The sequence below is a fragment of the Taudactylus pleione genome, unplaced genomic scaffold, assembly GCF_031769625.1.
Source record: "Taudactylus pleione unplaced genomic scaffold, aTauple2 ptg000198l, whole genome shotgun sequence".
NCBI lineage: Eukaryota > Metazoa > Chordata > Amphibia > Anura > Myobatrachidae > Taudactylus > Taudactylus pleione.
Window position 1 is genome coordinate 12,055,730 of NW_028284600.1, and position 16,248 is coordinate 12,071,977.

The window sequence follows — 16,248 nt, forward strand, 5'->3', positions numbered from 1 at the left end:
TGATGCACGTGCGGGTACTGCGCACACAATTCACAAACACAGAAAATAATTTTTTTTTTGGTTTGGACTGGAGTGTACTTTCGGGGGTTACAGCACCCTTAACGGTCAAGCCAGCCGGCCCTTTACTTATGACACAGGCGCACGCTTGGCACTACTTTGTTGATGCACGTGCGGCTACTGCGCACACAATTCACAAACACAGAAAATAATTTTTTTTTGGTTTGGACTGGAGTGTACTTTCGGGGGTTACAGCACCCTTTAACGGTCAAGCCAGCCGGCCCTTTACTTATGACACAGGCGCACGCTTGGCACTACTTTGTTGATGCACGTGCGGCTACTGCGCACACAATTCACAAACACAGAAAATATATTATTTTTTTAGCACTTGGGGGGAGCACCCCTGATGGACAGAGCACCCCCTGGACAACACTACAGCACCCCTTTAGGACTGGGACACTGCACAGGACTTTGGAGTGGACACAGCCCCTATGGAGAACTGACTGCACAACACAGTCCAGCCAGCCCCTATGGACTTTGAAGTAGTGGACACAGCCCCTATTAACAACAGCAGCACAGCACAACACAGCCAGCCCCTATGGACTTTGAAGTAGTGGACAACAGCAGCACTACACTACACTACACTACACAGCACTAACTCCCACCCTCCCTCTTCACTGTCCACAGCCGAGTGAGAAAATGGCGCCGACGCGGGTACCTTATATAGGATCCAAAACCCGCGAGACTCGGAAGGCGGGATGATGACGTTTTGCCTCGATGTCAGATCCGAGTCAGGCGGGAAAAGTCGAGCCTGACTCGGATCGGACTCGGATCGGGGGGGCTCGGGGGGGTTCGGATTTCAGAAATCCGAACCCGCTCACCCCTAATTTATATTGACAGCTTATGGGATATTTCATATTTTAGTTGGTGTTATTATTAGCATAGACACACACACAATTTCTCAGTTTCATTGAAACTGTATGGTTTAAACGTTCACATTAGCTTAACGAGACATAATTTTGCTGGGCTATAATGGCTTAGCAGAACACAATGTCTCCCCAGATATGAAAGACAACACAAGGACAGTAGGACAATCCACTGGAGGCTAACAAATGATGTCAAGTGCAGGACTAGCATCTAGCTTGCATTGTAGGAGCATTGGTATTTGTCAGCAGGTTCAGAGGTATGGAACTACACAAGGGCTGGTGAAAGCATGAATAAACATAAAGGCATGCCTAAAAGCAGCAAGTGTGACAGTGTCTGGGAAATTAATCCTATTAAAGTGTTATATTTTGTGCTATTTGTATGCTTTATCCACCCCAAAACATAAATATATAATTTTAGTACATTGACTGCTAAACTATAAAAAACATGTATACTCATCTCTCAAGCAAAGAAGGTACCAGGATCAAATTTGTTGGGGGCCACATAACACTTTTGTTGCTTGTGGGAGGTCATTCTTCTATATGGGGATTATGGAATGTTACTGTATTGTATTGTACTATTAATATTATATATTGAATTAATTTAGTAATAAATAAACTCATTAAAATTATGTGACTGTTAGTACTTCTGTGGATAATCCTCAGTTTTGTTATCGGGAGAAGACACGTCATCCCATGGCCTGGCAGCTAAATCACCATATTATTGGTAATGTAATCACCATATTTTTGGTAACAGTCACATAAGGTTGCTGCTTTGATCAGGAAGTAGATCTAAAGAAGAAGTGCCACCATTTATACGGCTGATCTCAGTCACCGATTACACAGGCTGCCACCATTTATATGGCTTATCTCAGTCACTGATTACACAGGCTGCCACCATTTATATGGCTGGTCTCAGTCACTGATTACACAGGCTGCCACCATTTATACGGCTCATCTCAGTCACTGATTACACAGGCTGCCGCCATTTATACAGCTGATCTCAGTTACTGATTACACAGGCTGCCACCATTTATACGGCTTATCTCAGTCACCGATTACACAGACTGCCACCATTTATACGGCTGATCTCAGTCACCGATTACACAGGCTGCCACCATTTATACGGCTGATCTCAGTCACCGATTACACAGGATGCCACCATTTATACGGCTGATCTCAGTCACCGATTACACAGGCTGCCGCCATTTATACGGCTGATCTCAGTCACCGATTACACAGCCTGCCACCATTTATATGGCTGGTCTCAGTCACTGATTACACAGGCTGCCACCATTTATATGGCTGGTCTCAGTCACTGATTACACAGGCTGCCACCATTTAAACAGCTGATCTCAGTCACCGATTACACAGGCTGCCGCTATTTATATGGCTGATCTCAGTCACTGATTACACAGGCTTCCACCATTTATACGGCTGATCTCAGTCACCGATTACACAGGCTGCCGCCATTTATACAGCTGATCTCAGTCACCGATTACACAGGCTGCCGCCATTTATACGGCTCATCTCAGTCACTGATTACACAGGCTGCCGCCATTTATACGGCTGATCTCAGTCACCGATTACACAGGCTGGCGCCATTTATACGGGAGATCTCAGTCACCGATTACACAGGCTGCCACCATTTATGTGGCTGATCACTGATCACACAGGCTGCCACCATTTATACGGCTCATCTCAGTCACCGATTACACAGGCTGCCACCATTTATACGGCTCATCTCAGTGACTGATTACACAGGCTGTCACCATTTATACGGGTGATCTCAGTCACTGATTACACAGGCTGCCACCATTTATACGGCTGATCTCAGTCACTGATTACACAGGCTGTCACCATTTATACGGCTGATCTCAGTCACTGATTACACAGGCTGCCGCCATTTATACGGATTACACAGGCTGCAATGAACCATGTGCTGGGTCATTTTTTAAATAATCCTGAACAAGACTGTTCGATATTATTCTCAATAACTTTCAATATATTTCTGTTGAATATATAGCATATAATTTTATCCCTACCGACATATTTCAATTTTTAAAAGATGCATATTCAATAATTCAGAAGTCAAAGTTGTTGCAACACCCCAATATCGGTAACGGGACATTATTATTTTAGTCCTCCTGTTCCAAATGCTCAGTAAAGGCTAAATTTCATAAATGTACTACTAGGCTAATCTTAATTTTGTTTTGAATGTACTTATTTATACTGTATCATACTTGCCCATGCTCTCGGAAGTTGCGGGAGTCTCCTGTTTTTTCAGGTAGTCGCCTTTGACTGTAGTTTGTGCATGTGCACTTGTGTCCGAAAGGAACAGTGAAAAGTCCGTGGAGACAGCTGAATTTCAGACCAGCTGTCCCTGCACCGAAGCATTGATGAATTGCTCCGGCGCTCGAGGTGAGATGAAATGTTAATTATCGGGGTCTGTTTGGACCCCGATAATTAACATAATGAATAGACCCTATAGTAACATATCTCATGTTTGGTGATTCCGTTACTAATTTTGAAAGTAGTCAGACTTATCAAGAATTCTTACAGAAGATAGCGCATGAGCTATATATGGAGTTTATTGTGAGCTGTTGGGCTATAATGATTTGATCACATGGGATGGGTACGAGATGCCGGTCCTCGGAATTCTGGCGGTCAGAATCCCGATGTCGGCATCCTGACAGGGTTAGAATACCAACACCTTTCGGTAAGTATGTGCAAGTATAAATACAGAGAACTCTAAACTAGATAACTTTCCCAGAGATACATAAGGATAGATGCAATAAGTACAGCATTCAGTGTCCTGATCACCTTCTGCTGTCAAGGGTCATCACTGAGCGGACCCCAGATGAGAGAGGGATCGAGGACAATGCAGATGGAAACAAAAGTAGATGGGAGGACACTGACCCGTGTTGGTGTTAGGCTGCCCTTGTTGCACACGCAGCGCAAGGACAGAATGCGCTGTCGGGAGAAGTCGCCGCTACCCAGTGAGCTAGAAATACCTGTGTCTGGGGGATTCAACCCATTCAGTCCGTAAGGCTGCCTCTGTAGCTCCCCGCTGTATCAAGGAGCCCTGTCACGTGGTCACGTCTGGAAAGACAACTTTGTCTAAATTAATACAGTTACCCTTCTTTTTTTCCATTTTTGAGTGCTTACAAATATTGTCGCCTATTTTTTTTATATAATTATCACATTTTTACATATTTAAGGGTAGACTTGCCATTTGGTTAGAAATACCTTAAGTCTATTATATATCCCTTTTTCTTATCAGTAATATATAACAATAAAGGTTACATTTTAATCTTAAGCTATCAATTCACCTATCATACTACACTTTATCTAATTTAACCAAGAGTGTCCCAGACAAAGGAATGTCTTTTTGGCTCTAGTTTAGAGTTCTTTGTATTTATAAGTATGTTGTATACTTTCCCCTGGGAGCACCACCAACATAATAAATTGTTTCAAATCATTGATTTATGATCATTACTGTTGGTATTTAATTATTCAACATTTTCCGGTGCGGGATCCATTCCCTGTATCTTGAAGTATGTGTAAGTATAAGTAAGTATACAAACTCCTGTGTGGAATTTGTATATTCTCCATGTGCTTGCGTGGGTTTCCTCCGGGTTCTCCGTTTTCCTCCCACACTCCAAATATATACTGGTAGGTTATTTGGCTCCCAACACAAAAAATTAACCCTAGTGTGTATGTGTGTGCACATGTGATAGGGAATATAGGGCCTGATTCAGAGCCAGACGCTCTGACCAGAGCGCTCGCTCTGAATCAGAGCCCTCCTACCTAACATTGGAGCGGCCTCTTGGACGCTCACATAGCTGTGGGTTACCACCCACAGCTTATGCGAGTGTCCATGATGATGGTCGCGACGGTCAAGACCATCTCGAACATCGGGCTTGCGACGAGATCCTGCGGTAGGGTCTCGCTGCCGCAAGCCCTGGAGTGATTTTGGCTCTATCAGAGCCAAAATCACTCCCACTGACATCACTAGTGATGTCAGTGGGGCCGGACCCAGACGGTAGGCGTTCCCATGGGAACGCCTCCGTCTGGCAGCCACGCCCCCGGCACGCCCACCAAAGGGGGCGTGCTGTCACTCACCATCGACAGCACGCCCCCTTTGGTGCGAGACCCCGAGCGACGGCTAAAAAAGCATTTTAGGGAGATTGTGAAAGCAACACCTATTGAGCGCGGCGGTAAAGTGGGCGTGTACTGCTATATCTGCGAGACGTGACATAAAACTGACTTACATTCAAATGTAAACGATACCCAAAGCAGTTAGTACGATCTACATGTAGATAAACACACACTGATACTTTTCAGGGGTTGCTCATGTATTGTGTTTTACAAGGGGTTCCATATAATTGCCAAGAGAAACTTTATATGAAAATGCATAGGTATCAGTGTGCTTTATAACCAATGCAGGGAAATGGCACTGATACAATTTTAATGTATATATCTCTACTTGCCGACCTTTTGGCTGCGGGGGCAGTATCGGGTTGGGGCGGGAAGGGCCCACCAGGGAATGCAGTGGTAGGGGCCCAAGCTTAGGAGGTGTGGCCAGCCACCAGAGGGCAGTGGCAAACGCAGGATTTTGAAAGGGGGGTTTCCAAACCGATCGAGAGATTATATATATATATTTTTATGGACAGTTCAGCATTGCACACACAATGACACAGACACACACACACTGCCAAAGACTACACACTGACACACACAAACTGACAAAGACTATACATCGCACACACACACTGACAAAGACTATACATCGCACACACACACACTGACAAAGACTACACATTGCACACACACTGACAAAGACTACACACTGACACACACACAACGCAACGCTCACCTAAAAAACACGAATGCAAACAGCAGCATTTAATAAATATTCCCCCCTCCCCCTGGCAAATACATGCAGCATTCGATCTGGCATCATTTCATAAATATTATCCCACCCACCCCCCAGCAAATACATGCAGCAGTTGATCTGGCATCATTTCGTAGTTATTATCTTTCCCCCTCCCCTGGCATATACATACAGCAGTCATTAGATCCTCTTCCTCCTCCCCCGTAGGCATGTACATGCAACAGACATAAGATCCTCTTCCTTCACTTCCCTCCCCGCCCCCCCTCCCCCGTGGGCATGTACATACAGCAGTCGTTCTAGCAAATATTATTCCCCCTACACCCCCACCTATGTCGTGTGGCTCCGGGACTCGCTGCACTGGCACTAGTTGATAGTGTCCCGGCAGCAGGCGCTCTTTCACATTGCCGGTCACAGTGCCCCTATAGTAACTGACTGAGAGGGGCTTGCGCACTGCAGTTCCCCCTACATCCAGCCCAGGTAGTGTCTCCTTACAATAAAAAAAAGTAATAAGTGTTCAGCTGCTCGCCAGGCCGTCGGCGATGGAGCAACGGGCAGGGGGGGTTTCCAGGTACTCGGAAACCCCCCCTGCGTGCGCGGGTGGAGGGGGTATGGCCAGCCACAACAGAGGGGCTTGGACCTCCATTAGAGAGCAAATGCAAAGAACAGGGCCCATTTAAAAAGAGGGGAAGGAGTGTGTCAGGGCCACCCTCTTAGATTGGCAGGAGGGCTAATCTTGGCGTGGTTTCCCTAGAAACAAACCAGGCACCCAAGTTCATCCATGATCCTGCTCCACCCCTCAGACAGTGGGGCCTACAGGGGATTTCCCCTGTACCCCTGTGGGCCAGTCCAACCCTGTGCGGCGGTGCGGGACTCGCAGAGGTGAGCAGGTCTGTTGCGGCAATCGGCGAGGTTCAGTGAAGGTGGGTGGGTCTGGGAGCATATCAATGCGATCACGTTACCATACCACCCCTTCAAACCAGGACACGCATGAATTACACAGGTTCTGTGGCTGATTAATCCACTACGTGGAGTGGTCGCATCAGATGTGACCACGCCAGACTGGGGCTTAACTGACATGGTCACATCTGATGCGACCAGTCAGAAATGCCCACTAGTTGTCTGCTGAAAGACAATATTTCAGCAACCAGCTATATCAGAGGGACCTGCTAGTACCCCTGCACCTGTGCTCCCCCTCCACGATGTCCTGATCACTGCTGGCCATAGCCATGAATGCAGAAGAAGCAGCAGCTGCGGCTCCGGGAAGTCGGCCAGCAGTGATTGGGCAACTGACTGCTATCCACTCCCAGCTTGGCTGAACGGCAGCTGCAGGTTCAATGGAAGCAGCAGCCGTGGCTACTGGTGGCTGCGGCTGCAGTGATGTCCGGCCAGTGGCACCCCCTCCCCCACACCCCCATCTCCTCCTTCTTCTGGCCCCATGTACCCGATCACTGCTGGCCACATATATACATACATTATATATACCTATATATATATTATGTGTGTATATATAATATATATAGTGAAACACACACACACATATATACACACACCTGCCCTTCGCTCTGTTTATCCCCAGCCAGTGATTTTTTTTTCAAAAACGTCCCCAAAATGGTCATCTTTTTATTAACACATTATGTAATTAATAGCTATTTAAACTTAATTTAACATTTTTGTAAAAAAAAATATATACATATTGAATCAGGTTTAAATAGCTCTTATTTACATAATTTGCTAATAAATAAAAAAATCGTCAATTTTGGGGACATTTTTTTAATAAAATATTAGCCAATTAAGTGATTAAAATCAGGTGAAATGCAGCAAGTCAGCCAGTCACAGAACCTGTGACATTCAAGTGTGTCCCGGTTTAAAGGGGTAGTAGAGTACAGAGCCCTCCATTTTTTATATAGGGACATAAGATAGTGCACCTTAAAGAGGAAGGGCCAGGGAACAGATAGGGGAGGCCAGGAGATGCTGGGAATAAAAGAAGAGGAAGCTACAAGTGAGAATGATAATAAACAGGAAAACTGACTGGCCCAAACAGCGCCCCTTGCCCTGAGGTGCCCTGTGCCATGGCGCTGGTCGCACCACCCTAGTTACGGCCCTGGTAGAGTAAGCCTATAATACAGTATTATTACATTTTATGATTATTATTTTTTTTCACTTTCAATAATGTCATCCTAAGACAGATGGTGATAATTGCTTCCAATATAAAGAATACGGAAAATAAAATCCTGTGTAGAAGGACAGCTGGGAGATATTGGGGAATTTCCTTGGACCTCATTCTAAAAAAGGTGGGCAATAAGCGGCTCACCAGCTGTTGTTGTTGAACTGTACGAATCCCAGCATGCCTAGCAACAGTTTTAGAACGGCTGGAAAGCAAACTGTGGCAGGGCATGCTGGGATTTGTAGTTCTACAACAGCTGGGCCCGCTTTTTGCCCACCCCTAATGGGGTAAGGTCTTCTAGAAACAACCTTCGTTCTAGAGACCTAACCGACTGTCCTTGGACAGTTCAGCAGGAAACGATGCAGCCGACGAAACTACAAATCCCGTCATGCCTTGCTGAGCTGGTGACGTCACCGCCGGAACCCCTGAGCTGCAGAGACCATGTGAGAGCATGTGACCACAGCCTTGTGACTCACAGCCATAGAGCGGAGGCGGGGTCCTTGCAGGTTGCTGGTTACTGGTATCTGTCACACACACACAGACCCCACTGCCCAATCCTGCTTCTACTTCCGCTTTGCTTCCGGCTTCCGGTCTTGCTGAGCAGCAGAACAGAAGGAGAAGTAAAAAGGAGGGGAGTGAATGAGGAGTCACATGATTAGCTGTAGGGATCTTTGATGGTAGGGAGCAGGGGTGCTTCTGGTCACCTGTCACAGCTCAGTCTCTTAGAGGGTCCTTGCAGTAGGTGGTGTGTGTGGTTACTGGTGACTTGAAGGGACAGCTACTGGCATGCTCAGTCTGTGATCTAGAGTATTACAGGTCAGGATATTACATGCCAGTGATTATTTAGGGTGGGGGGTGTCTTGTGCAGTGTGGGGTATGATGTGCTCCCTGGAGTGGATTTGAGTCACTTGAATTTGAAAAAAGAAAATATTTGCTGCTTAAGAAGTGCAGAAGGATTGTCCACTACAGAGAGCTACAGGATCCCATTGGAGAGAAGAGGACATATACAGGTAATATGTACACAGTTTATATAGTAGGATTAGGTAACGTGTAGCACTCTGGCTGCTGTTGAAAGACAAGTCCTTGACTGCCCTGCCAGTCTCTGCTGGGACTTATGGTTCCATAACAGCTGTAGGGCTGCAGGTTGCTAATCTCTGGTCTATTGTCACCTAAAGGGTAAACACAAAGACACACTCACGTAAAACATGGGCTAATGGCAGTGTATGAACTCCCTAGTAATTCAGTTATGTACTGAAGACCACATGTTTGCATGTGAGAACGTTGTTTCTACTTCAGGGTCCATAGGGTATCCACAGGATACCTTGGGGTATAGGTGTGACGTCAGTCGCAGGGCACCAAAGAGTTAAGCTTTCAGCCTCCCAGGATGCACTAGGTCCCCCTCCTATACCCCGCCCCCAGGCCAAGGCACCTCAGTTTAGTTTGGTGCCCGGCCGGAGTCGGGTGCACCTGTTGGAGTGGGGGCTAGAAGAGCCCCTGAAGCTTATTCTTCATGCAGCTGTGGCTGCACAACTGGATGAACAGCATGGACAGTCAGTCCTGACGTCCATGCTGTCTTCCCTACACCCCGCCGGTACCAGAACGCCGGTACTGATCCGGGGATGCTGGTGGGCGTCTGGGGTCACAGCTAGCGGTGACCCCAGATGCTCCGGACCATGGCCGGATTCAAGGGGGACAGAGGTAAGCAGCGGGGTCCCGCGGTGGGTCCCCGCTGATCACATGGTCCTAAGTCCCCAGGCAGGGGGCTCCCTGGGGACTGGCTGCAGCGTGGAGCCAGGCGACCAACCTGCGCTTCCACTACCCCCTGGGACAGCGGACCGCAGCAGAGCGGTAGCGCTGCGGCGTCCCAGGGGTTAAATGCATGCCAGGGGAGCGCGCCTTCCCTGTCTCACAGCCGGCGCCTCCCCCGCTGCACACAGCCCTCTCTGCACTGTGCTGACTGGTCCTGTGTCAGCGCTCCTCCCCCAGGCCAGCTTCTCTCTGCTCCTCGGCGGCCATCTTCTCTGCAACGCATGGTGAACGCTGCTGGAAGTCTGGAAGGAAGCATCGTGGTCTGGGTCCCCCCGCATACCTCTCCTCCGCTGTGGCTCAGGTCTGTGTATGCAGCGCTGTGTCCTACCAGGCCCTGTGTCTGTGTAGTTGAGTGATCAGCGCTGTTAGTGCAGGAATTGTTATTTCTCTGCATTGTATGTGACTGTGCTAGCGCTGCCTGTAACTATTCTTCACTAAACTGTCAGCTTTATTACTGTCCCTGTTCTTTCTGCTAAAGCCCTTGCGGTGCGGTGCTGCAGGGTGGTCTCTCGCCTATTTAATACTTAATTGGTGAGAGAGGTCACATACGTGGTGCCATCATGTCTGAAAGTGATTTTCCCCTCCGGCTACAGTGTACCACGTGCAAAGTACCGTTAGCGGAGGGGGAGGGTAGCGCGGAGGGCCTTTGCCGGCAGTGTTGTCCATGGCGCGGCCTATTACGGTTACAGCACCGGTACAGGAGCCGCCCTGGGCTTGTTTCGCTCAGGCGTTAACAGCTTTAGTGGGCCAGTTAGCTCCGCAGCCCGCGTTTACTCCGATGGGTTTGTCCCAGCAGTCTGTGGTGTCGTCACCCATGCAGGGGTTCCCACGACAATTGGTGGTACCCCACAGTCTCCCTATTTCCCCGCACCCGGGTTCTCAGGAGCCAGCGTGGGTTAACTCCCTGACGAGTTCTTTACAGCACTTGTCGGATGTATTGCAAGGGGAGTCTGTGATGCGGCCTCATAAAAGGCCGGTGGCGTCTCTGTCCGCTCCTTATGAGGATGACGAAGGGACGTCTGATGATGGGGAGATTCTGGATCCTTACGATCAGGAACCTTTCCATACTAAGGACGCTGATGCTAAGTCCAAAGTATATATTCCTGGACTTATTCGGGCGGTCCGCACAGCCTTGGTGATTGAGGACGAAGTTCCCCCAGCGGCTAAATCTAAGTATGCCTTTTTCAAAGATGTGAAGGGCGATGCCACAGTCTTTCCTCTTTCGGGTCAGTTGGTGGACCATTTAGAGGAGGCGTGGAAACAACCTGGCAAAAGATACCAGCCGCAGAGACGCCTGGCGGTGGCTTATCCGTTCGCGGATAATTATTTTGCTAAGTGTGAATCCCCTCCACAGGTGGATTCTCACGTGACCCGTCTTGTCCGTAGTGCCACATTGCCGATGCCATCCATGTCCTCCCTTAAGGATGCTACGGACTGCAAGGTAGAAATCTGCCTGAAGTCCGCTTATTCCCTTGCAGGGGGGGCAGCACGGCCGGCTATGGCCATTTGCTGGGTTGCCAGAGCGATGGAGCGCTGGGCGGATTCATTAGAGGCTTCTTTTGAATCCGACTGTCCGGCCGAACAAGCGGAGTTGATTGGCAATCTCCGTGATTCGGCCACCTACATCAACGAGGCGGCTCTAGACAGTAGTACTCTGGTGTCTAGAATTTCTTCAGCAGCGGTAGCTGCTCGTCGCACCTTGTGGCTGCGATCCTGGAAGGCGGACGCAGATCCAAGAAAGGTCTGGAAGCGTTGCCGTTTACCGGAGAAGTTCTCTTCGGTCCGGATCTGGATAAGATTGTGGCCACGCTGGCGGCAGCCAAATCTGCTTGTCTCCCGTCGGCCGCTGCTCCTTCTGGTTCTGGACCATCGTCCTTTCGGTCATCTAGGGCCCAGGGCAGGCCCAAACCACAGTCGTTTCCTCGACAGGCTGGCCCTAAGAAATCGGGCAAGTCCCGGAAACAGGCATGGAGTACCAGACGTCCGGCCCCCAAGCCAGATGACAAGCCTGCGGCCTGACGGTCCGGGTCTCCCCTTGGGGGATCCCAGGGTGGGAGGCCGCCTGCTGCAGTTCTCCCGGTGTTGGTCGTTCACTACGACAGACACTTGGGTTCTGGAGGTGGTCTCTCACGGGTACGCCCTCTCCTTCCGGCACAGACCCCCGGCTCGATTCTTCACCACGGGTCTACCATCAGACCGGAACAAGGCTACGGAGCTGCGGAAGGTATTGCACACTATGCTCCAGGCTGGAGTTATAGTGCCTGTTCCATTCTCCCAGAGGGGCCAGGGTTTCTATTCAAATCTATTTTTGGTACAGAAACCCAATGGGTCATATCGTCCGATTCTCAACCTCAAAGCACTCAACAAGTCTTTGCGGGTCCCGAAGTTTCGGATGGAGACCCTACGGTCCATCATTCTGGCGCTGGAACCTGGGGACTACATGGTGTCATTGGACATACAGGACGCTTACCTGCATGTCCCTATTCTTTTGCGCCATCAAGAGTTCTTTCGGTTTGCAACCGCAGCGACCATTTCCAGTTTCGGGCGTTACCTTTTGGCCTGGCGACAGCACCACGTGTTTCACCAAGGTGATGACGGTCATGGCGGCTTCTCTGCGGCTGCAAGGAGTCCGCATGTTGCCGTACTTGGACGACCTGTTATTGGTGACAGGATCTCCAGAGCTCCTGTTACACCACTTGGACCTGACCATTGCACTGCTGCAACGGCACGGCTGGCTAATCAACTGGCAGAAGTCCACTCTAATCCCGTCTCGGAGGATTCTGCATCTTGGAGCCTTATTGAACTCGGGACAGCAAAGGATCTTCGTGACGGAGGACAAGATCTCTGCTTTACAGTCAAGGGTGCGCAGTTGTCTGCACAGCCGCCGGGTGTCCTTACACTCGGCGATGAGGTTACTGGGCTCCATGGTGTCGGTGTTCGACATGGTGGAATACGCCCTGTTTCACTCCAGACCTCTGCAGCACCTGATCCTGTCCAAGTGGAACGGGCTGCCTCAGTCTCTGAAGTTCCAGACGATTGTGCTCACCCCGGAGGTTCGCCTGTCCCTTGCGTGGTGGTTAAAGACGACCCACCTCAACAAGGGACGTCCGTTCTGGGTTCCAAATTGGGTCCTGTTGACAACGGACGCCAGTCTTCGGGGCTGGGGAGCAGTTTCGGGTCCACACTTGTTCCAGGGCAGGTGGACGCCGACAGAAGCGGAGCTTCCAATAAATATCTTGGAACTCCGTGCGGTCTTCAATGCTCTCCTGCAGGCACAGCGGTTTCTCCAGGGTCACCCGGTGCAGGTCCAGTCGGACAATGCTACCACCGTGGCCTACATAAACAGGCAAGGAGGAACTCGCAGTCGGGAGGCTCTCGTAGAGGTCTCTCGGATCCTGGTTTGGGCGGAGCGCAATCTTCCGGCCATATCAGCGGTCTTCATCCCGGGAGTGCTAAATTGGCAGGCGGACTTTCTAAGTCGCCAGGACGTTCATCCAGGGGAATGGTCCCTGCACCCGGACGTTTTTCAACTACTGGTGGACAGGTGGGGTCTTCCAGAAATCGACCTCATGGCGTCCCGGCACAACAACAAGTTGCCGGTGTACGGGTCTCGCACAAGAGACGAAGGGGCGTCTCTGGTGGATGCTCTGTCCGTCCGGTGGACGTTCAGGTTCACATACCTGTTCCCTCCGGTCTCCCTTCTTCCACGGGTAGTCCGGAAATTCAAACAGGAAGGAGGGATGCTCCTGTTGATAGCTCCCGCGTGGCCCAGACGGCACTGGTTCTCAGACCTTCAGGGTCTGTCCGTGGACAGTCCTCTGCGGTTGCCGCTACGACCGGACATTCTGTCTCAGGGTCCTTGTCTTCACCCGGACCTGACTCGGCTGTCTTTGGCGGCGTGGCTATTGAGACGGCCATGCTGAGGTCCCGGGGGTTTTCCAGCTCTGTGGTGCGTACCATGTTACGAGCTCGGAAACCGTCTTCCGCGAGGATATACCATCGCGTGTGGCATATGTTCTTCCAGTGGTGTCGACCGAGAGGTTATGCACCGCGGGAGTTTCGTCTGTCTCGGATTCTCGCCTTCCTGCAAGCGGGACTAGATCATGGGCTTCGCCTTGTTTCTTTGAAGGTACAGGTTTCGGCCCTATCTGTCTGGTTTCACCGTAGGATTGCTACAATCCCGGATGTGCGCACCTTTATGCAAGGTGTTCTCCGTATTCAGCCGCCCTTTGTTCCACCTGTGGCGCCTTGGGATTTGGCTGTGGTCCTGAGGGCTCTCCAAGGACCGCCGTTTGAACCACTGGGCTCAGTGGATATTAAATGGCTAACAGCTAAGACTGTTTTCCTTCTGGCCGTTGCTTCAGCCAGACGTGTTTCTGAGTTAGGGGCTCTTTCTTGTAGACCCCCTTTCTTGGTTTTTCATGGGAACAGGGCAGTGCTCCGCACTCGGCCCAAGTTTCTTCCCAAAGTTGTTTACCAGTTTCATGTTAACGAGGAAATAGTTGTTCCGGCCTTTAACTCACCGGGTCTTTCCGTGGGTGAGGCCTCTTTGGATGTTGTGCGGGCCTTAAGGACTTATGTGGACCACACTTCTTTGTTTAGGAAGTCGGACGCTTTGTTGTCCTCTATGGCTTCTGTAAAAAGGGTTGGCCTGCTTCAAAGCAAACTTTGGCAGCCTGGATCCGTATGGCTATTTCTGAAGCTTATCTTCATGAAGGCCTACCGGTCCCTCCTTCTCTGAAGGCTCATTCCACTAGGTCTGTGGGTCCTTCGTGGGCAGCTTGACGTGGTGCCTCGGCAGTTCAGATCTGCAAGGCTGCTACGTGGTCTTCTGTCCATACCTTCGTGAGGTATTACAGGTTTGACACCTTCGCCTCTCAGGATGCTTCCTTCGGGCGGCGGATTCTCCTTTCTGCACAGGAGCGTCCCCACCCTTAAAGGATACTGCTTTGGGACATCCCCAAGGTATCCTGTGGATACCCTATGGACCCTGAAGTAGAAAATATGAGATATGGTAAGAACTTACCCTTGTTATCTCTATTTCTACGAAGTCCATAGGGTTCCACAGGACTCCCGCCCTGTCGCACCTGTGCTGCAGATGGGCTTTGCTCTGGTCACCGGTTTTCCGTCTCCCTCTGGTGAGAATGTGATTCTTGTATGTGTCCAGATCTTTGTTCTCTCTCTTCCTTCTCCTCCTCCGGCCTATGGCTTGGTAACTAACTGAGGTGCCTTGGCCTGGGGGCGGGGTATAGGAGGGGGACCTAGTGCATCCTGGGAGGCTGAAAGCTTAACTCTTTGGTGCCCTGCGACTGACGTCACACCTATACCCCAAGGTATCCTGTGGAACCCTATGGACTTCGTAGAAATAGAGATAACAAGGGTAAGTTCTTACCATATCTCATATTTTTTCAGCCCTCATGGGTAGAATTAGAAATGGCGGACCATAGCAGTAAGTGTTACTGGCGTCGGCTGAGCAAATAATGGCTGCTGCTGATTAAATGTTTCATAGACTGTTTTTTTTTCTTCAGCATTTCGAAATGTAACCCTTACAAAATGGTTTGTCAGTTCATTCCATTGCAGTGTTCTCCACAGAAAATGTTGCCGGACTGGTGGCATTCAGAAGTAGCCGGGTTGGAGCTCTGTAATCTGGAGTTACGGCAACAAGAACATTGTCGATAATGTTCTAGTCGGCACAACAATCCTGGCACCGTGATGTTGCCCCCTTTTGAAATGCCCCCTCCCTGAGTCCGAAGGTACTGTAAGTGCGGTATACAGCCACACTTACTCGTGGGTGCGAGATAATCGCACCTAATTGGATTAAGCCCAGTGCATGTCTGCCCTCTCTGCAATGTTCCTGCCACCCAAACCGTGCCGTGTCTTTTGAAAACGGGGGAGTGACCCTAATTAGGTATCACTGTTACTGCACCTATCACGGTAACAAGCGTGACTAATTTTTGCTGTCAGTCCCCTGTTATAAAGTTGGGAGCTATTGTTGCACCAAGAGAATCCACCTTCTGCTGCAGGGGGGGGAACTGTAATAAGCATTAGCTGATTTAGAGTTTTCAGGGGAGCATGGCCTGAGATACCGCTACAGTTCTGTGTAAAAATCGAGCTGGCGGTTCAAAATGGGCTACTTGACTGCAAATCATGCTCCATGGCATACGTTATACTGCAAGATCAGCCTCAATATTTACCTACTGTACCTAACGACACAGTTATGTTCCGTAGGAGACAAAGAGCCCATATAATATAACCGATAAATCCTGCAACTAATTGAAAACTCTATTCTCTTCTTGTCTTTTATTTCGCTAAGTGTTTTTTTTTTTTTCTTTGCGTTTACATGCATGTCATCATTGGTTAATAAAAGGCAACTCTTTGGCCCGGGAGTCATTTCGCGGTAGCCCTCATGGTTCTGATACCAATTCTCCTGCAGTAACGTGGTCCGTTCAGTAGCAAAG

At 49.6% G+C, this 16,248-nt stretch overlaps 1 protein-coding gene across 1 annotated transcript in view; it reads left to right on the forward strand.

Moving 5' to 3' along the window:
- The first annotated feature begins 8,486 nt into the window (after nt 1-8,486).
- Nucleotides 8,487-16,248, forward strand: part of M6PR (mannose-6-phosphate receptor, cation dependent) — a 39,096-nt gene continuing 31,334 nt past the window's right edge. The window contains exon 1 of the mRNA XM_088476907.1: nt 8,487-8,991. The gene's annotated coding sequence lies outside the window, so the exon portion shown is untranslated. The remainder of the gene's footprint in view (nt 8,992-16,248) is intronic.